This window comes from Stegostoma tigrinum, chromosome 16, assembly GCF_030684315.1.
Source record: "Stegostoma tigrinum isolate sSteTig4 chromosome 16, sSteTig4.hap1, whole genome shotgun sequence".
NCBI classification, from domain to species: domain Eukaryota; kingdom Metazoa; phylum Chordata; class Chondrichthyes; order Orectolobiformes; family Stegostomatidae; genus Stegostoma; species Stegostoma tigrinum.
This window is the reverse complement of record NC_081369.1, coordinates 44024758-44044723: the sequence shown is the minus strand read 5'-3', so window position 1 is coordinate 44044723 and position 19966 is coordinate 44024758. Positions and strand designations below refer to the sequence as shown.

The 19966-nt window shown below is 38.6% G+C and overlaps 1 protein-coding gene and 1 long non-coding RNA gene across 5 annotated transcripts in view; one reads left to right on the top strand and one right to left on the bottom strand.

Annotated features, from left to right (window-relative positions):
* Positions 1-19966, top strand: part of zfhx3b (zinc finger homeobox 3b) — a 499602-nt gene that overhangs the window by 8365 nt on the left and 471271 nt on the right. The window lies entirely within an intron of this gene.
* LOC125459701 (uncharacterized) lies at positions 73-18483 on the bottom strand. The gene is made up of 3 exons (XR_007249088.1): positions 18423-18483; positions 12404-12486; positions 73-314 (listed from the first exon to the last, which is right to left on the bottom strand). It is a non-coding gene; the product is annotated as an uncharacterized LOC125459701 (long non-coding RNA).

Sequence of the window (19966 nt, the reverse complement as noted above, 5' to 3'; positions counted from 1 at the left end):
CGAAGGTCCCAGGTCGAGAATCGTCGGCCCAGACAATACAAGCACGCTAGATTATTTTTGTTTGATGCGTTTTTAATTGGATCTACAATATTTAGAAATTGGACTCACATGCTTAAGTGCAGTTTGTTCACAAGCATCTCCAAGCCAATGTAAGTGATCCGTAAAGTATATCAATTTACATGATAAGAAACGGGATGGGAATGTAAACAGGTAATATTCTTGATAAACAAGACAAAAAGACGCAAAATGAAATGATGCACTCCCATCCAAACGAAATGTACAAAACATTTTCGGTTGTTCTTTCATTATGTAACCTGAAAGTAGATGACATTAAAAATTAAAGACGACAAGTTGCTGTTAATGCTGCTTCATTAGGGCACTGTTTTTCAATTATTGACACATGCTGTTAAAATAAATTATATTCATTTTAATATCCACAAATGATTGACCAATTGTAACTGAGCAGGATCTGTATTTCCTCCCCCCCCCACCAAAATCTTGATAGTTTCCATTTGTCATTTAGGTGTCTCTTAAGACTGTGAGTTAGTGTTAGGGTATGCACTGGCGGATTAGATCAGCGGCGTTCAGTGTGTGTATTGTATGTTAATTCAGCTTGAGGACTTTTATTTAATGCACTACAGCCATTAAACTCCTAAACTCATTCCACAGTAGGACATTTCACTTGCAAATATATGGACAACCCCAGTGGAGAAGCCAATGGAAAATGAAGGGAAATGTTTCGTTATTTCGTCAGTTGACCTGCAGTGTTGGTAGCGAGATGTAACCGTTTTACTCCAATTTATGCCTTTAAATGATAATTGGAGTCCCTCACAAATTAAAGACTACTGTAAGTGAGGCTTTCATCTGTTCTCAGCATTGAGTACAATAATAAAAAAACAGCTTGTGTACAACCATTAAGAACAATAGTGTTTACCATACATTGCTTGTAATTCTAATTTGGCGAGGATTGTGTATGCCTATGGGGAGGGGCTCCTTGCTATTTTGTATTTGAAAAGCACAGTGGTGTCAGAAATCGATGCAAACCCTTAATGCCTTCAGAGGCTGTTTGTCTTTGACAGAAGTAAGCCAGTCATTCTTCACTTGGTGCCTTCTACCACCAAAAAAAGGACACCAAGTGAAAACAGTTCTAAGTGGCTCATTGATAGAATGTTTTGTATTTTGAGTATGTGTGCAGCAACAGTCAATATTAAATCTTTACGAAACAGCTTGGTTTTTTTTTGGCAGAACCCAGGCTGTATTTAAACATGTGCTATTGGAACATAAATGCACATTGTTTATAGTAAATGTTTAGTACTGTAATAAAATAATTTAAAATCTGCCTTGAGGCATTTCTGGGACAGCAAATGTGATATTTTTGCATTTGCTGTTTGAAGTATTTTTAATTGGCTACACCTTGAACATTTCTGTCTTTCAATAGCAATTACAGTAAATTAAAGTTTTTAATTTACTTATTGAACATAAGAACAAAAACCTTCTAATAATTTTCTATCACTATAAAATATGTTTTACTTTCAGTCTGCCAAATAAACTTAATGCAGCAAATTAACTAATATCTGAACTTGTCGTAAATGGTAGCCCAGTTCTGTCTTCTGTGTACTGAGCACTCATAATAAATAGATGGGGCACCTCCGTTGATCAGAATTCTCGATTATTTGTAGTTTCTCAGCCATCCTGTGGCCAGTTGGACAAATGAAGTTCCTCCGTGCTTAGATGAGTCAAAGAAGCAAGGGTTGCCGTATACAGATGGTAGATTGATTGAGTCAAGAGCAGAAAAGAATTACTGAAGCCAGGAATAAAGGATCATATGCGTACTAAGGTACCTGTGCTGCAAAAAGGTTTGCTGAGTGGCTGTGTGGGAAATGATGCAGTCTTGACGATGCCAAACAGAACTGTAGATGTCAGGCTTTGCACAGCAAGCTGAATTGAGCAGCAAAGCAGAATGATTCAGATTAACCCTTGAACATTGTTTAACACAGGCCTTTGAATGAAATGCTTGCTGGCACATTATGTATGTTTGTGTAAATTTGCATAAGCTTCGAAGCTGGGTACAATAATTGCGTTTGGTATTGTAGCTATGGTCGTTGCTGCAGGGGATGTGGAATTATGTTCTCTACTCAGTCTTCCCTTCCATTTATCAAATCTGAATCCTCCACAACACAGTGTACTCATTATTGTAAATAGAAGACTTTTTTGTTATCTGTGTAAGGTGGTATGAGAATACAATAGTTAACGAATATATTGCCAAAATAAATCAGGAATAGTTAACCTTAATAAAACATAGGATGTAGCTGAAAACAAGGTAAGCAGTGTAGTACTAATCTTTTGTTGATGAGTGAAGTCACTCATTGCTTCCTTTCCATTGTCAGTTCCTAAAGAGCTAAACAGAAATGAAACAGTAGAGGATGACGAGTTGAAATTACTGAAGCCTTGTCCACAGTCCTATTTTGTTTGAAATGTACTGGAAAAGAATGAGTAATGTAGGCCAAGAATGGGTGGGAATAAGCATAGGCTGAAGCGGCCCTCAGTTCACGTAAAGCTTACATCTGCTCAGATTCAGGGCAGGCATTCTGCTGGAATATCGATCATGACTGTAACTGAGCTAGTATAGGGGAAGAAGCTAAGCTAAGCAGGTTTCGAACTGTATACATACACCTAAAACAAACCAGGTACTGGCTGAGAACAGAGGCTAGTTCAAACAAGGATTGTTTCAGCTTGATTTGCATTTAAAAATGTAACTGCCACATAGAGAAAAAGGAAGTAACTTGACCAACACTTTGGAAGTGTGTATGCTATGTTTGTATCAGATATGATAAAAGTTTTGTAAAGTTAATTGGAGGTCAGTTTTTTTTAAACAATGAGGTGTTATAAATACTGAGTTACAAGGTTTTGCTTTAACTCTTTGTGTACCAAAATCCACATTGTAGTTTTTAAAATCTACATAAGCAATCTTCTGTTTACCAGCTGCACTAATTACTTTTGTAACAATTGAATACTGGATGCTATGAAGCTCTTGCAGATAATGGAACAAGCCAACTTTCCCAAGACTCAGTGTTTTCCAAATAAACACTCAAATCTGTTCTTGATTTTGACCTTGGTACAGAAATATTCATTGTAGTCTCAAAGGACCCATGTAGTTTCAGGCTGGCCTGTGACAATACTTCGTCACTCTTTTCAGCATTTATAGTGGTTTTAGTGTTCATGTGGCTAAATTGCAGTATCATTATAGGTTCCAGTTCGTTATTTTTCTGGCCATGGTTATGTTTCCTTCGCCCTATTTTCACTTCTTCTGCTTTGAAATGCAATGAACTGTGGTACATTTATATATTCAAAGATCTGAAATGAAAGCTGGTGTAGATATGCTTTTCTCCCATTTTTAAAAGAATTTGATGAGCCAACCTAGACATGGCATTTTTTGGGGACTGTGTGGTGATTAAGAACCGTGTTTCTCTATTGGATCAATTCTGTATTAAAGCTGTGATATTTTGGGGAGTTAGAGCAGAGGCAGCCACTTCCTTATCAAGAAGGAAAGCTGCATGATTATGTCAGGTTGCTCTTGTCTGTTTTCTCATGGCTAGTATTGGCAGCATCCTTTCTGGTAGTTTTTTAACCTGTTGCATTGAGCTGTAACGATCTGGAACATGGAAGGGATTTAGGAGATGAAGAAAGAAACAAGAAAATAAAGAATGCAGAAACAAAAATGAAATATACAGGATAGAGATTCTGATCTTTCATTGCTCTTCTGTTCAATAATAAAATGTTAATGCATAAAATATGATGAGTGCTTGAAATGGACTGGCATGTGTCACTGTGATATTCCCAACACTCCTACAAATTAACTCTGACATATTGAGAATTGAAATCCATCGTTACACACCACTGGTATTGGTTTAATGGTGACACTTTCAATTTGTATTTTTAATCCCTGGATAACACGTTATGAGTTATTAATACTGCATTTTAGCTCATTTGTAAAACTGTTTTTATATTGGCACTTTTAATTGAGATTCCAGGAATCAGCTCACCTGTTCTAGCTAGTAGATTCATAGACACATAAAACAGACTGGATTCAATGTCTAGTCAGGATAAAGAAGTTGGCTTTAGTATAGTAAATACCAGAATGCAACTCACAGTGCAAGTCTCCTGACATCCTAATTAATTGAGCACCAATACTAAAACAACTTTAATGTTCCTGAAATGACCATATTTTAAAAAAAAGCCATCATCAGGACCTGTCCATATTAGCACTGGCCATAAGCAAAACTTTGTCTGTCTCTTTCACTACTGTCTGTGATTTAAATGGTTATGATGTGTAGATAATTAGTGAGGGATCTATCATGACTTTGTGCCCTTGAGTTCCTAGAAAATTAAAATTTTGACTTGTTCCGTACCATCCATTTTTAGACAAAGAGTAGATATTTGTTCTGCATTTTTAAGTGTAGTAGAGTGTTCTAGAAGTACGAGTGATGCAGTTACCATTTGGAAACTCATCACTTCTTTTCTACCCCTTTTCTCCCTGCCTTTTGATTTTCCCACCATTATTTGTTCCCATCACTCCTCTTTTGTACTTGGATTTCCTCCACCCCATCCCTGCATTTTGTTGCCTTCTACCTATTCACAAGCCCTCCCCTGACTGTTCTCGCTCAAAAAAGATGGGAATCAGAAGTACAACATTTGGATTACTTATGAACCCAGATAAAAGTCCGTAGCTGATAACAAATTAAATTGTTTGTTATTTGAAAAATTGAAAAATCTAATTGCACTTAATCAGTAACTTGGTTGCTCAGTTGGGGTAAAATGTAGCATGAAGGTTAGTGTTCAGTGTCTGAATCAATTATGCCACGAGGAAGATTCAAATCAGCCAGCTATAGAATTGTGTTGTGTACCTGCATATTTTATAACATAGGCCTGACTAATTGATTAAAAAAAAGGTACATGTCCATTGTTCAGTTGGACGCTGTAGGCCTACTTGGTTCTTTGTGCGTGCAATGTACCTGTAGCTATGTGGTGAGTTCATGAAGCTTGAATCTTTTGCATCAACAGTGGAGATCTACAGTGAGTTTTCCTGATTTATATTATGTTTCTGAATGCATGGAGTCTGTTGACTGAGTGAAAATGGAAAGATATGTGGGAAAGGAAACAAAGTAAATTGAGAGATTAGCAGAAGTCCTGTGTTCTGTTCCAGATAGCCACATGGTGAAAAGTAGAACTGGAACTTAATCTTTTCATACTTAAAACTTACATTTACAGAGACAATACAAGCAGACATCACCAAGGCCAACAATATAAATATTACACACAATATGCGTATGGATGTTTTGTATATGCGCCCATTATAAACTATGGATTGTATAAATATCAAGGTATACCTAATTGGTATAATTAAGTTTCCAGATAATGTGCAATTAATACGATGATGTCAAACTGTTTATATTTAGCAAATTGAAACGATAAGCCTAATTTTCACAGAGTAGCGAATACACAGTGGACACTTTGAAATGATGGGTTGGACTGAATGCAGAAATCCCACCCCGTTTCCAACATAGTCAGTTTTATCAGTAGGATTAAGGGGGTGGGGCACAATTCAAACAGGAGGGAATTCCAACTCAGCCAGAACAAACATATCCCATTTTTGCTGTTGAAAGAGCCATACCACTGTGTGGGAGACACAGTGAAGTAGATGTAAAAGCTTTTGATGGGTGAATAAGTTCTTATTAAATGTGATGTTTCAAATTTATTTTAAATGCCCTGTTCTTCAAACTTATCAAAAAAAGTCACATCTCTTCTGAGAGTTAAAAAAAAGCTTCTGCTGATTTGCATTGAATGAGCACTTTAGACTGGAACAAATTAATACTGTGTTCTGCAGTTGGTCCAGCTCTTAATTGATATTTACCCAAGAGTTGTCATTACCTCATTATAAATGCTTGGCTGAGTTTCACAAGCAAAAATTAACTCAGTAGGGTATTTTAAATTAAAATGTGATTGTCAGGTTAAAGACACTGTAAAAGGATTGAATGTCCTTGATGTAGTTAGTCAAAGTCATGTATTTTTATAAGAAATTAATCACCTTTAATGGATTTTTCTCTTACTATTATTGTTAGAGCTGTATTAGACTGTTAAAATTGTATTTTTCTTATCTGCATATATGGTTTCTGTGTGGATACTGGCTGAATGGCTGTGGAGTTAAAAACGGAAGCCATGAGCCATGAAAGGTTGTAATAGTGAGAGATATCAAGGCTAGGGAGCAGAAATAAGCCTAAATCCCACAAAACGAATATTAAAAATGTACACATAGAACTGCGGATGCTGGAAATTTAAAACAAAGCTAGAAGTATGCCGGACAAACACAAGTCTCAGGCAGCATCGTTTGAAAGAAAAACTAGAGCTGTTTACAGCCCAGCGTCACTTGATCAGAACTGCTTGAAAACGGTCCGGGTTTATAGCCAGAGATAATAGGAACTGCAGATGCTGGAGAATTCCAAGATAGTCCGACCCGGCATTCATCCCATACTCATCTGCTTCTGAGTTCGGCAGGTTTTACCGTATTCTATACTCACTGCCATTCTTCCAATCACCCCTTATCCATGTGAAAGTTGTACATTTCGAGGTAATTCTTAGAGATGTGGCTTCAGGGAGTTGAGGCATTGCAGCGTGAACTATCACTTCAGCTGTTAAAGTCGTCATATATTTCTGGGTAGTCCTGTAATCGTTTTCATTTCTATTTGTGTATTGTGAAGCTGCAAATTGACAGGTGAGATGTCTGATAGAGTAGACTGTTGGAATGCGCAAAGGCTTCTGCTACTAGAAAGTTGCATCTGGGTCACCTTGTTCATTCAGCTAAAGATGAAGGGAAATTCTCTATACTCTGAAACTTTCTTTTCCTGATTTCCACGCCAGATTTGGAGCCTAATCTCTGGATGCGAGCGTGGATGTTTAATTAAATCTGGTGGGCTCCCCCTCTGATGCTTCCGTTATTTATTTCTTAATCTTTCGGAGAACAATATACTTTGCGACATGAATTTGTATCCCTTGTTTAACAGTGTTCATTGCACGTTCTGCATTGTCAACTTTACTGGACTATTTTGAGGGTTGCATTTCTGCATTTTGTTTTATCATTTTCCAGCGCAAAGATTAATTTTGGCTCCCTGAAGACGGGGCGCATCCACAAATCACCGAAGTAGCACATTGCTGAAATCGGTGATAGAAAATGCAGTGTGAGAACTCTCGCGAGTCACTTGTATTTTCCCTCAAGGCCATCCTGTTATTGGGTGGCATGGCAGTCTGCTCCTTTGTTTTTAAGTCGGAGCATCAATACGTTTGCAGACACCTCGTGTGAAGAAGAGTGTGTTACAGTATGGCATATTTGCCTGAAGATTGTCTCTTCCTTTTCATTTCAACCGTGATCTCACTCGATAGATGAAAAACAACTATTTTTATTTTACATGTGGAACCAGTCGTGGCCTGCACCAGTTTCCAGGTTGAACATTAATATTTGTATTTCAAGTTCCTGACAGATGGAGCTTTGACCCTGTGTGAAGCTTGTCGGCTCACTCACTCAAACTGAGCGATGCTGTGACCTACCTACAGGGCTGTGCGGGGTGCATTTGCGTATGCTAATAGACTAACTTGCTGTGGCTTGTCTTACAGTGATTTGTGCATGCATTTATATGCAAATGTTAACAACTGATAGCTGGTTTAATTACATTGGGCTATTGTTATGCTGCCACGTTAGTGAGCTGAGCATATTTGGACCTCAGATACAAGAGGAGTTGGTTCCTCCCACACTCCTTTACATTTTGTTCATATTTTAAAATTTTAATCTCTGCAATTGGGGAAGCTAATTTGAAATTATGTCATATTTTGAAAGTTTGAAGATTTGAATGTTTCAATGATACTTTATAGTTGTCTGTGCTTTCAGTTTTGACATTTTGTCTGTTTGGCCTCAAGACTCAAAGCATTTAGTTTTTGGTTTTAGTTTAATTGTATTTGAAAATGCTCTAAAATAACATTCGTGAGAGTGAGGCTGCACTTAAAACATGATTGACGATTCTGAAATGAAATGAAGTTTAACTGTTTAGGTAACTGGGCTCATGATGAATGAATAATTGTGATGTTCCAAGAATTCCTGTTTAAAAATGGAAGTGTTTAAATTATGCCTTCTTATAAGAAAGACTCCATGGTGTTCTCCAGGATTTCAACAAATGCATCTCTTTAACAGTTTTAAGCTACAAAGTAGCCAGTTCTGTCAAACCCTGAGTATCTTCCTGGCCTGACTGTGCCAACAGTTTTGCTCAGAGGCTGATGTAATTTCTTTTCCTTTTTTGTTTTTGAGAAGTGGGTTGTAATCTAAGTAAAGAGTCCAGTATATAAAGTTTGCACTTCTCCTCAGTGGAATTGTGTGCTGCTTTTTTTTCTTTCTTTGAGTTGGCACTGTGGTCAGACAGAAGATTCCAGCAGCTGGTTGGTGCCTGATTGCTTGTATATTGTGAAAGCACCGTACAGATTTGAGCAACAAATGTTCCCAGTGCAGGTTTTAAACAAAGAAGTAAAACATGTAGTTTGTTTGTCATAAATTACATTGGTGCTTGTACCACAAGCAGTGCATACTTGGACTGTGGAAAAGCATGCTGAATTCCTGACCATGAGTTAGTCCCATGCTATATAACTCTAAGACCCTGTGACTGACTAGTCAAAGGAACAAGCTAGGTAACAATGCTGGTATCATTGACTTTGGCCATGCATTTGGGCATGATATTGGAGGCAATACTGCAGTGATATTGTCCCTGGACTAGTTATCCAGAAACATGGAAAATGTTAAGGGCATAATAGGAACTGCAGATGCTGACGCATCCGAGATAACAAGGTTTGGAGTTGGATGAACACAGCAGGCCAAGCAGCATCTTAGGAGCAGGAAAGCTGACGTTTCAGGCCTAGACCCTTCATCAGAAATGGGGGATGGGAAGAGGGTTCTGAAATTCTGAAATAAATAGGGAGAGGAGGAGGAGCCGTATCAAAGATGGATAGAGGAGAAGATAGGTGGAGAGGAGACAGACAAGTTAAAGAGGTGGGGATGGAGCCAGTAAAAGTGAGTGTAGTTGGAGAGGTAGGGAAGAGGTAGGCCAGTCCAAGGAGGACGGACAGGTCAAGGGGGCGGGATGAGGTTAGTAGGTAGGAAATGAGAGTGCAGCTTGAGGTGGGAGGAGGGGATGGGTGAAAGGAAGAACTGGTTAGGGAGGCAGGAATGAGCTGGGCTGGTTTTGGGATGCAGTAGCGGGAGGGGAGATTTTGAAGCTTGTGAAATCCACATTGATACCATTAGGCTGCACGGTTCCCAAGCAGAATATGAGGTGCTAGTCCTGCAACCTTTGGGTAGCATCGTTGTTGCACTGCAGAATGCCCAGGATGGACATGTCATCTGCGCAGTGGGAGGGAGAGTTGAAATGGTTCGTGAGTGAGAGGTGCAGCTGTGTGTTGTGAACCGAGCGTAGGTGTTCTGCGAAGCAGTCCCCAAGCCTCCGCTTGGTTTCCCTGATGTAGAGGAGGCCATAACGGGTACAGCAGATGCAGTATACCACATTAGCAAATGTGCAGCTGAACCTCTGCTTGATGTGGGAAGTCTTCTTGGGGCCTGGGATGGGGGTGAGGGAGGAGGTGTGGGTGCAGGCGTAGCACTTCCTGCGGTTGCAGGGAAAAGTGCCGCGTGTGGTGGAGCTGGAGGGGAGTGTGGAGCGGACAAGGGAGTCCTGGAGAGAGTGGTCCCTCTGGAAAGCAGACAAGGGTGGGGAAGGAAAAATGTCTTTGGTGGTGGGGTCGGATAGCAGATGGCAGAAGTATCGGAGGATGATGCTATGTATCCGGAGGTTGGTGTGGTTGTACGGGAGTGGAATGCCTCATCCTGGGAGCAGATGCGGCGGATGCGAAGGAATTGGGAATAGCGGATGATGTTTTTGCAGGAAGGTGAGTGGGAGGAGATTAATTCTAGGTAGCTGTGAAAGTTGGTGGGCTTGAAATGGACATCAGTTTCTGGCTGGTTACCTGAGATGGAGACTGAGAGGTCCAGGAAGGTGAGGGGTGTGTTGGAGATGGCCCAGGTGAACTTAAGGTTGGGGTGGAAGTGTTGGTGAAGTGCATGAACTGTTTGAGCTCCTCGTGGGAGCACGAGGTGGCACCGATACAGTCATCACTGTAACGAAGGAAGAGGTGGGGTTTAGGGCCAGTGTCAGTGCGAAAGAGGGATTGTTCCACATAACCTACAAAGAGGCAGGCTTGAATCTCTAGTTTAACCCTAGTGTTTTTGATTTGCTCCCCTCAGGGCATTGTGGGTCAACCTACAGCATGTGGACTACTGCGTTTCAAGGAGGCAGTTTGCCACCTTCTCAAGGGCAACCAGGGATTGGCAATAAAATGGTGGCCAGCCTGCAACATCCACGTTTCATGAGTGAATAACAAAAACACCAGGGCAGATGGTAAAATTTGAATGCAATAAAAACCTGGAATTAAAACTCTGATCATGATCGTGAAACTGTTGTTGATTGTTGTAAAATGTAATGTGGTTCACTAACGTCCTTTTGAGCAGGACATTTGGTGTACTTGCCTGGTCTGGCCCACATGCAACTGCAGAGCGACAGAAATGTGATTGATTCTTAATTGTCCATTGAAATGTCCAAGCAAGCCACACAGTTCAAGGGCAACTAAGAATAGGCAATAAGTGCAAGCTCTCAAGAAGTCTCCACAACATATATACTTCTACATGGGTATATGTTCTTACAAAGTTTTCTACCTACATGCTTATATCTTCCTTCATTGCATTAAGCGTGAACTTTTTTGTTTGAGCTACGTTATGTATTAAATTAAAATGTACAGTTGGTTAGATGAATGAAGGGAGTGGGCGTATTCAAAATAAGATCCATACATACCACATATCAGTACAAAAATCAACCCAGAGCTCACAACTGAAGTATAGTGAACATTCCTAGTGATGGTGACTTGACTTCCTGAAATAGTTTTGTGGGGTTTGTTGTTACAAAGTGCAATAGGTAAAATATGCAGTATTTGATAAATTGTATGTTTATAGAATGGGTTTTATTCATATCTCTACAAATTTTGTATAGACTGCCATTGCTCTCTGGTGCCTAGACTTTCATCCAGCCTTTGTTCTAGGACTAGAATTATTTCTCATGCCTTGTTTCTATAACAGGTGTAATATCAACTGAAGTGACATCAGTTCCTTAGCATATTGGAAAAGAAGGAAAATATTGGAAAAAACAAAAACAGAAATTGCTGGAGAGATCAGCAGGTCTGACCACATCAGAGAGAACAGTGTTAATGTTTTGAGTCCAGTAACCCTTTTTCAGAATATTCTAAATGTAAGTTCTGTTTTTGCTCCACAGCTGCTGCCAGACCTGCTGCGTTTCTCCAGCAATATCCGTTTTGTTTGTTTCAGATCTCCAGCATCCACAATTCTTTGTTTAATTTTACTGGAATGGTGGTTTGCATGTGTACAGTACAATAGGCATGAAGGGGGTGAGTTCTAAAATTTGAATTCCTTCTTGCTGTGCACATATGTGGGGAACTTCAGCCTATTCAGATTACATCTTGTGTACACTGATCACCCACATTCACTTAACTATGTATAACTTTGCTGGTAATCAGTAATTTACGAATATGTGACTACTTTAAAATTATATTTGTTACATGATTTTCCGTATAAATAAATTTTTACCATTTCTCAAAACCTTACACACACACACCAATAGATTCAAGAACAGCTTCTTCCCTCCTGTTTTTAGACTTATGAATGGACTCCTCAAATTTTAACTTTAATGTTGACCTTGCTCTTCGTACATCTTCCTTACAGCTGTAACATCGTATTCTTAGTTCAGTTCCATTACCCTAATGCACTTCGTATGGCACAATCTGCCTATATTGTATGTAGAACAAAACTTTTCACTGTACCTAGGCACATGTGATAATAATAAATCAAATCAAATCAAATTATGTTTTTGGATAAATGCTGCAGTTCTTTGACTTCACTATGAAGCTTTGAAAAGGACTTTTTAAAAAATTAGCTTTGGAATTGTCAATCTATACTTTGATTGACATAAGATTTACTTCCTATCTTCTATTTGTCAATGGAAATAAAGTGAAAATACCATCAGAAACTGAATGTTATTTGCAGCATATTTGAGACAATTTCTGATTCTCCTCTCTAGTGGTTCATCAAGATCAACTGAATTGCATTCTCTTTCTCGCGTGTTAATCCTTAATCACAGTGTTCTTTTGGTTTAGTTCTATATGAAATCATTTGTTTTTATTTGTACCGAAAGGTGCAAATGGTGCAAGTGAAGGCAGAACAGTATGTGTTTTAAGGAAAGTTTTACCTTACCACAGGTGAGAGCTGGATAGACAGTGGAGAACACCTGTTAATGACAAAGAAAAGCCCTTTTGTTTTTATCTACTTTGTTCCACCTAGGAGGAGGGTTGGGGTTTTGGCAAGGAAACAAAATGTAAAAATTCATTAAAATACTCAATCTTTTCCACTGCAACAATATTTTCTTTGTGTTCATTTATATTTTGTGCAGGGTCCATGTGAAACGATTTAATCTGTGAAATAGTTTAACTTTTAAAATTGTTGGCAAAACAACTACAGACATGCTGGGACAGCATTAATCCATAGAGTGGTGTGTCAATGTGGGTCCCATTTGTACATTCCGTCTGAGTTTTTGTATGCGAATGAAGCTTTCTCTTAGTCCAGTTCCATTTGCCTATGGTTTTGTGCTCTCTCATTCAGACAGACATAACTTCAGTTGTACCCTGACACCATTTTTGTATGCTGTGGTTCCAAACTGCCCATTTTATATCAGTACAGGTAGTTGACTTACAAACATGTCTGTTAATTCATTCATTATCTTTTGTGGCTGCTGATCTCATCCCAGAATCAAGACTCTATTTTACGTAGAAATGACACTTGAACTGCATTAAAAACAACTGAGAAATGCCACAATAAGGTATATATGTTTGACATGAAAGTTACTTGATACGTTACATATACAGGAGTGCCTTGATAGATGGACAGGAAATCTTCCTGCTAAGATCTTCATAATATATTGGAAATTTGAAGAAAGCCTTCTGAGGTGTATGACTTACTAGTGTACTACAGGAACAAAAACAAACTTGCTGGAAAAGCTTAGCAGGAACTGGTTCTGTGGAAGGGTCACCGGACCCGAAACACTAACCCTGTTTCTTTCCTTCATGGATTCTGCCAGACCTGCTGAGCTTTTCCAGCAACTTTGTTTTTGTTCCTGATTTACAGCGTGCGCAGTTCTTTCGGTTTCTATTTGTGTACTACTGTTTAGCTTGTGTCCAACTGACAAGTGTTGTTCCTTTAACAATTAGATCACGCAGCAATATGCCCACATAATTCATGTTTCATTCCAGTGATTGTGTTCATTTGACTGTAACCGTATTTACAATTTAGTGTTAGCAAGTCTAACTTGAAGATTTTGTCTCAAATGAGCATTAAATTCCATGCTGCAGCTATATATTGATTATTGAGACCTAGTGATAATAAATATTTTTAAAAGGGACCTGAGGGGCAACTTTTTCACACAGAAGGTGGTTTGTATGTGGAATGAACTGCCAGAGGGAAGTGGTAGATGCAGGTTCAGTTACAACATTGAAAAGACATTTGTATAGGCACAGGAATAGGGAAGATTTAGTGGAATATGGGCCAAACGCAGTTAAGTGGGGCAAGTTTGATTTGGGAAACTTTGTTGGCTGTGCGGTATATCTGTATTCAGCTAAGGCCGGCCAACATATTAGGATAAATATAACGGAGAAACCATCACATGGCATGTCTGCAAAAGGGAGGTGTCACCTGTGAAGTTCTTTCTTTGAACAATTGAATGAAGCACTGTTTCTAATACAGTTTTCAGAAACAGAAAGTTGGCAATTTTAATAGTATTGTTTCAACAAAGTTGCAATATGAATATCAGCTTTGTCTTCTGAATTTTCAGAAATTTGATCTGTTGAGACTTTTAAATTTGTTTTTTAAACTTGAATTGTTGTGTAGAAAACCATGTACTCTAACTTGCCTGAAGGAAGTTTACCTACTGAACACACAGTAACTGTCTCTCTGAGCCAATTCCTTTGCCCCTAATAAAGCAATCAAACATCTACTGAGAAGTGTAGAAAGTTGGGATAATATTTTGGACCAAGAAAGGTCGATTAGAATTTTAGCAAAACAGTGGATTAATATTTAGGCTAACATTGCTAAAGTGTAATGGTTGGTCTTTGAAAGTTGTCTTGTCCAAAGGAAAGCCTATCCATTCTTACAGCACAAAAGGTCTTGCCTACTTGCAATATGGCAGCAGACTTTAGCTCAAAGCCAATTTTGCAACCAGCAGCATTTCCTAATTTTGAACCTTTATACCCTAACGTGTTTCTCAAGGATCAGATTAAAGGTTATTTTGGTGTGTAGCATTGTGGACAGAAAGTGATTAACCAGCCCAAACACCTGTGTCCAACATGGGAGGCTTTTGTTGCACAAGGTGTACGATAGTATATAAAATTGAGTGCTCCAATTATTTTTTAAATTCGTTCATAGGATGTGGGCATTGCTGGATGGGCCAACATTTTTTTTGCCAAGAGGGCAATTAAGAATCAACCCACATTGCTGTGGGCCTGGAGTCCTATGTGGGCCAGACTGGGTGAGGTTGGCAGTTTCCTTCCCCAAAGGACATTTGTGAACCACATGAGTTCTTCCTTACAATCATTTCATGATCATCATTAACTGGTCCCCAGAACATTGCCAAGGTCTCTGGATTATTTGTCCAGTGATAGTACCTATAGGGTCTTTGTTGTTAAATGAATCTGAGACTCTATATCAACAAAACATAGTTAAATAAGTAGAATCTGGTAGAATCCTCCAACATCAAAAGTTATATCTTCATCTATTTTATTTTACTCTGCGATATTCTTCTACTGAAACTATCATAGAGTTTGACTGCACTGAGCTAACATAACCAGCTGAGTTATCAAAAGTAGACATTGGTTTTGTCGGAGTTTGACTTAATGACACTCTCATGTAGCCTTTAGAATGAAGGCCATACAAATGAGCAGCATTTAAATAGAGATGCATATTGTTCAGTCCTGCTTTATTTCTATATATTTTATGTATATACACACTTTGGACATTCAAATAATTAAATGCAACAAGTATGTTTTCAGTTCTATTGCCTCATTATCATTTCATGTCCAGAAGAGAATCTTTGTTTCAGTTTTTTCTATTCTCCCATACATTTTCCCCCAAATCTGTGAAGACAAAAGAAGCCCAAGACTCCAACCTGTCTTGCTGCATTCCTAAATAATTTGGTTTTGATTAACTAAAAAAGGAGCGGAGTCTGTTTCTGTAGCAACAGAAAGGATCAAAGCAACAGGAGTCGCTCCTTTGGTAATGCACCATGATCCTGACGTCCACTTAGCTTTTTAGAAATGTTTTCCCCTTTTAACTTTGATAAGTATTTAGTGCACTGGAAAATTGTTTCCAATAGCCAATTGTTTCATGAAAGTGTAGCGTCTCAGATTTAGGAATGAAGCAGAAAAAGAAAATCTCTTTCAGCCACCCCCTCCTCTCCTTTTTTCACCCGCACAGGGTTGGAAAAGGCATTCCACTACTAATCCAGCTTCAACTGGAATGCAAATTGATGTAATTGTTCTACTGAGGATGGGCTGAGAGAGCTTTAAACATCTGCAGCGGCCTTTTTTTCTCTCTCTCTGGAGGACAGGGTTAGCATCTATTTAACATAATGAGAAGTAGTTTTTCATTGGAAGTCAAAGCAGTTTTCTGAAAGGAAGGGTTAAGGGAAGGAGTTCACAAAGTGCAAATGTCAGTCCTGCAAGTGTCTACAGGCTGCCTTCAGCAGATACTGTTGACTCAAGCTGCAGAGTAAAATGGGCCTAGTTTTATACTCAGTAGCTTTGAGCAGCTGAGGATTTGAGGAGACAAAATCCAGACACAAAATCAAAAACATCTCTAACTTTAATGAAGTATTTAGTTTGACCTGCATAAGTCCTTGATAATGCCGGAACGGTTCAGGGCATTATTATTTGTGCTGTATTTCAACATTTGATTTATCTGCCTGGTCAGCAATTTCTGTTATTTGTTGAAAGCAGATTCTGTTGGACTGCGACCAATATCTTTAAAATTAAAACACATATGCAGCTTTTTGTTTGACTAAGTATATTTGAAATGCTTTTACTTCAAAGCAGACTGAAAAAGTGAAACATAATACTATCATTTTAATTTAAAATAAGTGTTTTTCTTTCTAAAACTGCTTCCAGTTTTTATTAGTATTCGGAGTGAACAATGCACTGATAGCTTTTTGTCTCTAGCCAGATTATTCTATTGTGACGTAAAGGAAATTAAGGTAATAAAGTTTAGTTCAATACGACCATTCTACAATTGCAAACTGAATTGAAAGTCATATCGTGTCTACGATGTTACAGGTTTAACTTCTGCTTTTTGGGGGAGAGTGGCATTGTAAATAATATCCAGCAAAGGGTTACTGCCCCACTGATCAGATTTTAAACATGTAGCCGGAGAGAAGCAAAGTACTTTGGAGCGCATCCAGAAGAGGCTGCAGGTTCAATTTCCTTGGTTTTTTCCAGCTCCCGATTAGATGCATCACATGTGGAGGTGCTGAGAATAAGCCTGGTCTTTTCACCACAATGTGTTGGAGTAGCAGAGAATAAATCTTCCAGAAGCTGCTCTAGGGCACAAGTTACCACTGATATTGGCTGCACGCACATAAGAATTTGGATGAGGGGCTGGGGTGCAATTGGGAGTGGATTAGTCGGGGGGAAGGGATGTTAACGGTTAGAGTTGGAGGGGGGAGTTGGGTAGAGACCAAAAGCATTCAAGAGAAACAGGAAATAGAGACATGTTGCCTCATTCAAAATTAAAACTTCCACTGTGATATGTGTCCAGAATAGTAGGTTTGAGATTCTTCTTCAGGTTAGCTGTAACTTGCATTGTGGTACAGTAGAGTTACTTTTTCTTTTATTTTGTTGTGGCGTTTGCAGAATAGTACTTTTTAAAATTATAATCCTGTAAATTTCTTTTCCAAATCATTATAAAATTGACTTGATTCATTGTGGTGAAAGGGATTGCAGCTGGTTGTCAAGAAACCAATGGGAGAAATCTCTAAGAAATTTTACTCACAGCAACATAAAGGCAAACAGAATAAAACCAAATAATGAGAGGAAGGAAATTTACTTGTTGTGGAGGAAGTCTTGGCCTGTAAATAATGAAAATCAAAAATAAGAAAACTATTCAACCTATGAAAGATCACCCTTGCAATAGCTACACAAATTCAGTATTATATCCAGCAACATTTTGCATATCCTAACAGTCTTGCCTCCACAATTTCACCAACAATTTATTCTGAGCACCTTTATCATCTTTTGACTCCAAATTTTAGACTTACTTGTTTGTCACTAATTTATTTGACATTCTTTGCTTCTATTTTTGTGACTTCATACAAACTGATATTTTGTTTTTTAACCTCCTAATTAGTGCTTGTGAACATTTTACATGCTTAAGTTATATTGCTACTCCTTTTAATTACTGAATTATATTCTTAATAAACAATAGAGCTTGATCTTCTCTAATTGCTGCTCATACCTCATTCCCTTTATCATTGCCTTAGTCATTGTAATGTAGACATATTGTTATTGTGACAAAGTGAGCAAGTTTGAATACAGTGTTGAAGTAGGGCCTGACCAACACGCTGTATATCATTGTGTATAATCTCTGGAGACCTACACTATGTTTTCCTGACAGTATCAACCTGCGTTCACTTGCTAAATAATTAAATACATATTCCAAATACATCCCCAATCTGGCTATATTTTGTACCAGAAACGATGAGCGTGAAGTATATAATTGGATTAGCCATTCTAACAACACAATTTTGGATGAAGCAACATGTGAATATTGAAAAGAACACTTCTGAAGGGAATTTTAGGATCAAATCTGGCGAACAGAATTAAACTTACTTGTAGAATTGCCTATTTTGTCTGCAGACAGCAAGTGACATGAATTCCACCAGGCCGGTGATTATTTACAGCTGCCTTTAGCAGTTATTACAAGAATCACAAAATAAATGCGGTAAGAGATTGGTGATTTTCTTTCCGGACTAGATTTCTAGTACCGCAGCTAGTGTATTTAGGGCCATAGTCACAAGGCAACAATATTCGGCTATCGATTTAAATCACTTTGTAGTCACGAAGATCCCTTTAAAGATGGATCAAAAGATGGTCAAAAATTCCATGGAGACATGAGTATTTTAAAATTAAGCGGTACTCAATCTGGCTCTTGTCTCTGTGTTGTGAGAAAGCCTCACCTTATTCAGAACTTCGCCACAGCAGGGCCCAATGCTCCTGCAAGCATTCTGTTCGCCAAATATTGACTATGCTTACTGGGAAGGCCTTGTGTTACATTGTGTATTTATTGAAACTGACAGAGGCAAACTTTAACCATCTGATCGTTCGGTGACTGGTAGTTCAGTGGCCTGTGTTTCTGCTGTGGAATTTGCAGTTGGGCAAAAGCAGTGAAATGAGAGAATCTTAAAGTAGATTAACACTTTGTAGTCCAAGTGTATATGCACAAAGTTTTGCGGGGCTAAAAATCTCTTGCGTTAGCACACCATTCACCCACTCAGAATGGTAGCATTTACTTTGTGAATGTTTCAAATGCTGGCCCTCTATTTCTAGAGCTACTATTGCATGGTAATGGCCAGTGGAGTCTTAGTTTGTGAAGTAAAATCAGATCGAATACATTTATTCACACATTTTTTTGCTTTGCTGTGAGGAATTTCTGTTAAGAAGATGATGTCGATTTTCCTCCTCAAACAGCTGCAACCTGTCTGATGTAGTGCTGCTAAGAAGGGAGTTTTAGATTTTTGACCCAGGGCAGTGACATGGTTCCAAGTTCGAATGGTAATTCACTTGGAGGGGAACTTGCAGGTAGTGATGCTCCCATATGTTTGCTGCCCTTGTTCTTGATTGGAATGGTCATGCTTTTGGAAGGTGTTGTTTAAGAAGCCCTGGTGAGTTGCTGCAGTTCAACCCATGGATAATACAGGTAATAGAAACCTTGTACTTGTGGTTGACCTGTCACCACTACACTTAACCCTTCCCCACCTCACATTGCCTCACTCTGCCAGGGCCTAATGTCTATTCACAATTCTAACTATGTCATTATTTAATAGTGCCATCATTTATATAGAATGGAAGTCAACTAAGTTCATAGAGGTGGTATTACTGACCAGATGGCTGTGCTGATGGCAGTGGCACTCCATTGCAATTACAGGTGTAAGGATCTCGAAACAGGTGAATCAATGGCCTGATTGACTCTGGTTTTTGTTCAGAAACCCTCTTTGAAAATCTGTCAGCTTTGAGATCCAGCAGCAAAATCTGGATGGCCTTGTGTTTTCTCATCTGACTCCAGCAGGAGTTGGAGCTGTAGAATCTGAAGAAAGATAGATCGGTTATGTTCTTTTTCTCAAAAATAAAGTCAATAGACATTATCATTTTTTAAGACTGAGTAGATTGACTGAATGAGTAGCTGCACAAACACTGTTTAATTTGAACCAAAAGCGTAGAGCTACAAAGCTTGTGTTTCACATTAGCAAGCTTCAAACAACAACCTTGAAGAATTTTTTCTCCTCAGTTTTACAGCTATGTGGTACACATTTGCAGCTGAACAGTTAACATGCTCATTAACAGATGGAAGACAGTATTATATGAGTATTAAATAAGCATCTGTTTACAAAAGAGAATTGGAGGCTTAAATCAGTAAGTATAGTTTGTATAGCCTAAACATATTGTAGGAGGCCAGAACCAAAGTGAAGTCTCATATCAAGGACAAAAATTAGCCTGCATTGTA